Below are 8,875 nucleotides of genomic sequence, written 5' to 3'. Positions count from 1 at the left end.
GCATACACAAAATAATGCCTATGTCTTCTCATGCTCATTGCTACCAGACATTGACATTACCTAGAAAAAGCAGAGGAGATGGTTCTGCTGATGGAAGCCCTCACCTGCTTATCAAAGGCAGACAATAACTCTTTGCTTCTTCCTTTTCTGTCTCTCTTTGACTTCCAGCTTACATGGGGTGAGCAGTTATTATACTATGTGCCCCCATCATGATGTACTGTGCTACCAGGGGCCTGCAGCAGCAGCAGGGCCAAGCAACCATGGACCAAAAACCTGTGAAACTCTGATCCAAAAATAAGTCTTTCCTCCTTAATAGATGATTATCTCAGGTATTTTGTCACAGTGACAGGAAGCTGACTAACACTTAACTATCTGGAAAAGAGCCAAATTGTTACACCTAAATAGAGTTAAATGAGTGTTATAAATTATGAGCCATGCACTCCAAAATTTCCAAAGAAGACTTCACTGTGTGTGCCTGTCTGTGTAAATCTGCTGTGTTTCTTAATATCTCATTAGATATGTTTTGATAAATTTTTATGTGTGCCCGAGTGTTTTCATCTTTCCATAAACAAAATCCAATTTGGACTTGGGAAGGAAAAATTGAAACACCTTAAATACAGAGATTTATTATAGTTTTAAACCAAAGAAAGATTAACTTTTTCTATCATTTATAATTTAATTCCCCTCGTAATCTCATTTACAACCTGGATCCACATTCCTTTATGAAGCTCACTCAATTTTACAGCTGCATGAAAAATTATCTGTGCTTAGACAGAAATTTGTCTTCCATGCTAGTACAAACTGTGTTCCATGATGAAACATGTGACTCTTTAATTTTTTAAAGCGGAGATGAGATGACTTTTTCTCAGGAAGTTGGTAGGGAGAGCACCATTTAAGACTAGTATTCACAGCAACAACACAGAATTAATTCCCAACAGTCCCTGCTAGAGATGAGCAAGGTCTACCATGGTAAATATTTTTAAAGAAGAAAAATGGCTGCCAAAACAAAAATATGAACTACCTACAGGACAATATTGAAGTCCTAATGTGGCCCCCCAGGGGCAGTATTGCCCACATGAATAATTCAGGAGGGAAATTTTAAGAGAACAACGCATAGTGATTATTTTTTAATCACATTAATTTTCCCTTTAATATTACAAACAAGGAATGAAGTTCATTTTGAAGTACTCTCACCAGCTGAAAGATCCAATTAAAATTAAAAGGTGAAATTGATTTTTCTTTGGGCTTAATTAAATCTTTCATTTGGTTAGTCAGAGCTGGGGCCAGAAAAATGGGCTAACTTAGAATTCTGTTTTCCAGAGGAATTATTGGAGTGAGCTGCCAGCTGCTAAATTCTGGGTCACCCTATGAATTTGATCACTGGCTACAATTTGTTTCTAGAAACATTTCTAATGTCAGGAAAGACCAGTGTCAGTCCTACGGCTACCACCAGACTTGCTTTCTCAGGCCAAAATGCAACAAAAATCCTTGTTATTTAATTTAGTCTATTTTTTTTGAAAGCTATATTATTGCAAGAAAATTGCTAAAGTGTTTTAAATAGGAATACATCTCATGCCAAGTAATAGCAACATTAAATATGGAGTACCAGAGGTCCTGGTCGATGAGGATGGTGCAGGACATAATGACAAAGAAATTTCTGTATGGGTCCTGCCTCATCACAACCCCAGTTGTTGGCCTCCCCACACCTCCCTTGAAACATCCTTACACAGATCCTGCAGCCGTTCACACCTTGAAAACACGAATCTGGTCACAACCTTCTCCTCCTTAAAACCATTCACATGTCTCAATCACCTTCAGCACAGTTGAGAATCTTGACACTCAGGAGGCTTCATCTCCCCACTGTCAGCTCCCAGGAGCCCCTAACTATGCAACGCTCACATTCTCTCCTTTACCAGATCAAGTGATTTACTACTTCTTTACCAGATCAAGTGTTCATCCATCCTTCCATGGCAAAAGCTTGGCCTTATGGTTGGATTATGGCTGCTTCTTTCTTTGTTATCAGAGTTGTTATGCACATGGTAGGATGTGGCCTCAAACCACTAGCTGCCAATCCCATTTCTTCAGACATGGCAACAAAAAGTATTACCAGGCACTGCAAAATGTCATCTGGGAGGCAAAAATCACCTGTGCTTAATAACAAGTGAGACATACCTGAATGGCAGCTCCTGTGAAAAGCTTTCCTTGACCTCCCCACTTGTCTACTCTCTGCCTATAGTGCTATATTAGAGTTGAGAATCTTGACTCTCAAGAGGCTTCATCTCCTGAATCAGAAAGCATGAAATGATGGATGAAGAAGAAACCCTCAAGCAATAGTCCCCCCTCAGGATAAAATACAGACCATTTTATCCTCTGAGCCAGGAAGTCACAGAACACAGGATTATGATCTTCTGTGAACTGAGAAAGAAAACAAACAACTGTGGCTACTATACTTAAGAAGATTCATGTTTTAAAATAATACCAATCTTCTATGCTATTTTCTTTCTTCAGCAAAAATATTATTTATACTTGAATTGAATTCTCAACAGAATATAATTCATGGTGCAGAGAACAACAGATAATCTCTCACACTTCTGCCCTTTCCAATACCCCTGTAATAAAGCTCTGCCTCACAGGAGTGAAACCAAATGCTGAATGGTGCTCAGATCCTCAGAGCTGCTTTGAAGGCCTGGAGAGCAACATTTCTCTGCACAATGTGAATAGTGACCTTGGGATAGAAGCTTCAGAGAACCTACATGTGGCCTCAATCTACTAGCAGCCTATCCTATTCCATTAGTCATAGCAATAAAAATCATCACCAGGCACTGCAAAGGGTCACTTGGGAGGCAAAAATCACCTATGGTTAATAATACATTATTATGCAACGTCCATGCTCCTAGACACTAAGGAAATACAATTTACTTTTGTCGGATGATAAAGAAATCCTAAGAATTCTTAACAGGGATCATTGCACAGCCTAATAGATTTTAAGTTACTGGAAGTTCAAGCTTCAGGGCCAACTTCAACTCCTGGATAATCCATTTCCCATTCTTACGGCCAATAATTCCTTCTCACAATCTATGATTTAGCTTAGATCTCTAAATTTTGACATTTCCAGCGGCTCAGCCTTTGGTTTTTCTTCTTTCTTCCTTGGCTTCTCTCTTTTCTCGCACTGCCTGGGGAATCCATTCCAGTCTCTTGGCATTCAATGAAACCTATTTTCCGATGACCTCTAATATTATAACTCAAGTCTCATCTTGCCTCTAAATACCAGCTCTTACTTCCAAAGTGCCTGCTCAGTGTTTCTCTTTTAATAACTAAAATACATCTCAGCTTACCATATTCTAAAACAGGTTCCCAGATATTCCCCCAGAAGCTGTTCCTCCCGGTGTCTTTCCTATCTCAGTGAACAGTGGGTCTCAGTGTTCTCACTTCTCCACATGAATGTCTATATAGACAAAAGTGGCCAAATCAAAGAAGCTATAACTGAGTTCTTCCATAGACCCACAAGTTCTTGTTGGAGGAGTAATAACAACACATGGACATTCCCTCCCTCTTCCCTAATGCATAAGTGATATAGCAATTGATTTGTCAGAGCTGTTAAAAGAATCTAATTGCCTAAGAATCAGTTACCATTCTGGGGTACTTCCTGTGTGCTGAGCCTGGTCCTGAATGCTTGACATGCATTATTTAATTTGATCTGTACAGAAACCTGTAAGATAGGTATTGTTTTTATTTTATCCATTTTTACAGATGAGAAAACTGAGGAACAGAGAGGGCCTAACTTTCCCAACAGCACTATATGAAAAAGCCCAGTCTGAGACTGGGTAGTCTGACTGCTAGAACATGCTCTTTATCATGCATGTTCCTCTCTGTCCTTCATGGTGCCTTGGTAGGCAGCCCGCCTTTGCTGGTAGTTGGGAGAGCTTCCAAGCAGGATATAGGTCCTGACTTCACACAGGAAGATAGAGTAATCAATTCTCTTTTTTTTTTTTTAAAAAAAAAAAAAGTCCTCATGATAGCTACTTCATGAAGACCACCCACAAGTGCCTTTGATCCTGATCTACAAGGACATCTGTGAGATGGTCATTGTTACCATAGAGCTTAATGAAACAGGGCAGCAATTCCAACTCCTGGGACATGGGATCCTGATAGCGGTACTCAATACAGTCCTTAATCCAACAATCTTAGAGAACATAGGGTTAAACAAAGTGGACCAGAGGTATTTGACTATAGGACTTCTGAGGCCTTTAGAATGCTAAGATATGTGCAGGGGTCAGGGGACAGAAATGGACTATGCATTTGCTGTGCTTCTCTCAGCAATTTGAAGAGAGAGCCCTTTTGAGAAGGACAACTGGAGTTTTCCATAAATCCATTTTGAGAAACTGCTCAATAAGAAGGCATGCCTTCTTCCTTATCCATCCTCTAAAGGAAAATGGGGAGCTGGGAGCTGTGTCTTTTTATTCCTCTCTACCCCAAGACTCTGAAGAAGCAAACCCAAGGCAAAGCTAAGCATCTGGCCCCCAGAATCCATTAGGATCAAACCATCTTTTAATTCCATCTCCATCTCCCTCTCTGAAATTACACAGAGTATGGTCTCTCACCCTATCAGGGACCATTTTCACCTAACCTTGGGCTCAATGTCCAGAATAGACCCTAAACATTGCCACAACTTTGGTCCAAGATCAAAGGCCGAAGTGGGTGGTCTTTATGAATCAGCCATCATTGGGATATTTTTTAAATTTCAGAATTGATTTATCTCGATCAATTTGCTTGATCTAGTTTAAATTTTATGAAAGACGTTTTCTGAATCTTACCAGCATGTGCATCCATCCACAAGACTGGGATCTTAATTAGAATAAGATATATTCCACACTTGTATAAATATATCAAAATAGATTCTACTGTCATATATAACTAAAAAGAACAAACAAAAATTTAAAAAAAAGAAATGGGGCACTCATAAGAAACTAGAAATAATAGAATAAGTATCACTTGTGAATACCTCAGAAGTCCTTTCTGTCCACTTCTGGTGTACTAGAAAAAAAAAAGGTCAAAGTGAGATTATTTCCATTCTGCCTTCTATTCTGCCTTACAAGGAAGTTTCATCCTGAGAAATGTCTTTGCCTTGTCATGTTAATAACTGTGACCAACAGCAACCTCATTCCCACAAAACAGAGGCAAAAGTACTACACAAGAACCCCCAGTGGACAACCCACTTTGCACCAGAAGATATAAATACCTTCTTTGTCAAGATACTGTCATGACTCATGAGACATCAGGGAATCATGAATTATAAAACTACAAAGGGAGCCCTTGGAGTTTTAAAGGACAGAGCCATGCAACTGTTTACATATAATACGAATGTGTCCATGCCCCCAAACAATTTCTCTCTTTAATACAATATCTTGATCAGTTGAAATGAAGATTTTCACACCTCAAATTTCTAATTTCTCACACAGGTCCCATGGCAGAGAATGTATGTGTTGTTGTTGTTGTTGTTTTCAGTATTAAATTTTCTTTATTTAATATTATACATAAACCATACTAAAATGCCTTTCCATAAGGAAAGGACAGCATTTTAGATACAAGGAATTCTACTTAATTTGGCATAGTCAACAAAAATATAAAGTAGACACTGCTTCCTTCCTTATCTTCAACCATTGCCTTTAATAGACTACCGAACACAAATTAAAACACATGTACATCACACTTTATTCTGAGAGAGTGAAGGGATTTCCCCCATATTTAACATTTTCACATATTCAGTTACATAAACCTAAATATAAAAACAGTGTTGAGATGTCATTCATCATTTTTGTGAAATACTGAACATTACTAATTAAGTCCAACCATAACTTTTAAAGGGGGAAACATGATAGAATTTACTAAAATGGAAGTATAAACAAAATATTAATTTAACTACAAGTCAATTCTCCTTTAATCGGGATTGTCCAACAATAATTTTGTCAGTCTTTCATGATCTGAATTCTGGTGTATCACAACAATTAAATTATGGTACACATTAAAAAAAGCCATGAGACATTTCTGCTTGGTAATAAATAAGGCAGTGGCTATTACTCATTAGTAGGTTTTTTTTTTTTTTTTTTTTTTGAGGTAAGCTATTAAGTCTGCCCTTTCTACCTTCTTCTTAATTAATGCCAGAGAAGATCATTCTTGTTCCAGGGATGTACATTTTAGGAATCTCCAAATACTCCACCAGTATACCCACTCCCCAAGTGATGCCTTTGTTGGAATCTCTGTAAGAGAATCCAGCAGCCTGAATTGTCTTCCACCCAAAGAGTCCATGGAGATTTGACCCAGTCTTGTGCTTCCCTCCCTTTTCTACAGTGTGGAAGTGGGCACACTTCTGAACAAAACTCTTCTTGCCTTCCTCAGCATCATCCATTTTTAATTTGTTCTTTTTTAAAAAATTGCTTTTATTTTTTAAATACATGAAAGCAGGATGCATTACAATTCTTATTACATATATAGAACACAATTTTTCATGTCTCTATAAAGTATGTTCACACCAATTCATGACTTCATACATGTACTTTGGATAATGATGTCCATCACATTCCATCATCATTGATAACCCCCTGCCCCCTTCCTTCCCCTCCCACCCCTCTGATCTATTTAGAGTTCATCTATTTCTCCCATGCTCCCTCCCCCTACCCCACTATGAGTCAGTCAACTTATCAGAGAAAACATTCAGCATTTGTTTTTATAAGGATTGGCTAACTTCACTTAGCATTATCTTCTTCAACACCTTCCATTTACCTGCAAATCCATGATATTATTCTCTTTTATTACTGAATAAGATTCCATTGTGTATATATGCCACATTTTTAATCCATTCATCTACAGACACTTCTCAGAAGAGGATATGCAATCAATCAACAAATATATGAAAAAAATGTTCATCATCTCTAGCAATTAGAGAAATGCAAATCAAAACTACTCTAAGATACCGTCTCACTCAAGTCAGAATGGCAGCTATTATGAAGACAAATAATAATAAGTGTTGGCAAGGGTGTGAGGAAAAAGGTACACTCATACATTGCTGATGGGACTGAAAATTGGTGCAGCCAATATGGAATGCAGTATGGAGATTCCTTGGAAAACTGGGAATGGAACCACCATTTGACTCAGGTATCCCTCTCCTCAGTCTATACCCCAAAGATTTTAAAACAGCTTACTAAAGGGACACAGCCACATCAATGTTTATAGTAGCACAATTCACAAGAGCTAAACTGTGGAACCAAACTAGATGCCCTTCAGTAGATGAATGGATTCGTTTGTTTTTTCATTGCTAACACAAAGAAGGTTCCTATTCAGAAGCTAGACATCTCATTCTATTTATGTCTTGTTTTAACTGTACAAAGGATTTAAGGGCTAAAGGACATAATTCAAGGAATTTATATAGTTTTTTAGTGGATTTCAATGCCACCAGAAACCTAATAAGAAATTACTGTCTTGCTCTCAAGCAAAAATAAATTGGAACCAGAACATTTTGTTGCATCATAAAGGAAGATCTCAAATAATCTTGGGATCATATCATGTATTCAGGTACAGTCTTGCCATTTTTCTTAGTGAGAATTAAGTGTCCTTGCATTGCTAGTAACTCTGTTGCATAACATTCCTCCCTGGAAACATAGGAAACATGGGACAGAAGATATGGAGAGGAGCTCACCCTTGTGATGACAAACACCACCATACTTCTGCAGGAAATCCCAAGGGTTTGTGCAGTAAGTGTGGAATCATGGCCAGAGATGTTGCTTATTGGTCAGAATAATTAACATCACCTACTGCAATCACAACAAGTCAGCACTACCATGATTTCTATTTGTCAAACAAACTGAGGTTGGATAAGGTGAATAATTTTGATTGAGAACCCAGGTGGGAATCTGGTCATTCCAATTGTAAGAATTCTACTCAATATGCTATGTAAAAACTACCCACTTATAATGGGGAAAATCTACCCCTTTATAGTGGAAGTAACAGTCTGAATTATTCCCAACACCTCACCACCACACTCACCAACTTTTTACACATCTAGCATGATCTATACAACAAGACATAGTTCATGTTTTATAATTTCACCTATAGTTGTTCTACTATTCATTAAATTTCTAGTTTCTTAGATGTAGTAGTATATCTGTCGTGTTGGGCATCTCTTGAACTAATATACCTAAAACAGCATAGCACACAGTAAGTACTCAATAATGCACACTTACATGTAGTATGGATCCAACATTGCCCCATAAACAAAGTATCGAGCTTAACATGCTTGGGGGCAGCAATGTCTTGCTTCATGCCCATTAAGCAGAGGCACATTTTCAGACCCAGGACCCTCAGCTGTCTATAACTAGTATGAAAGGTGGTCAAGATTTTTTTTCCCTAAAATGGCAGCTGAGTACCATCTAGTGCATACTGGTTGCTCCCCAAGATTGAATAATTAAATCAACAATTATACAATTGCACAAGATAAGGAAGTCGAGGGAAAGAGCTAGAATCCAACTCAAAGACTAAAGAATAAATTTGGTAGCAAATAAACAAATTCAGTCAAGTAGTGGGATAAAAAGTCAACACACATAACTAACTTTTCTATACGCCAATCCACTAAAAAAGAAATCAGGAGAACAATTCTATTCACAATAACCTCAAAAAAAAATCTAGGAATAAATCTAACCAAAGAGTTTGTGAAAGAACTCTGCAATTAAAATTATAGCACACTGGTAAAGGAAATGAAAGAAGACACAAAAAGATGGAAAGGCTTCCCATGTTCATGGATATGCAGAATTAATAACTTTAAAATAGCCATATTACCAAAAGCTACCTACAGATTCAATGCAATCCACAACAAAATACCAAT

The 8,875-nt window shown here is 37.8% G+C and overlaps 1 pseudogene; it reads right to left on the bottom strand.

The window, feature by feature from the left end:
* Positions 1 to 6,081: 6,081 nt before the first annotated feature.
* LOC124089267 (cytochrome c-like) lies at positions 6,082 to 6,406 on the bottom strand (annotated as a pseudogene).
* Between the last annotated feature and the right edge of the window lie 2,469 nt (positions 6,407 to 8,875).

Source organism: Marmota monax, unplaced genomic scaffold (assembly GCF_021218885.2).
Source record: "Marmota monax isolate L192 unplaced genomic scaffold, Marmota_monax_Labrador192_F-V1.1 WCK01_AAM20220418_F8-fsc00005, whole genome shotgun sequence".
In the NCBI taxonomy this organism is placed as follows: Eukaryota; Metazoa; Chordata; class Mammalia; order Rodentia; family Sciuridae; genus Marmota; species Marmota monax.
Note: the sequence above shows the minus strand (reverse complement) of the source record. Positions and strands in the feature narration are given on the sequence as shown.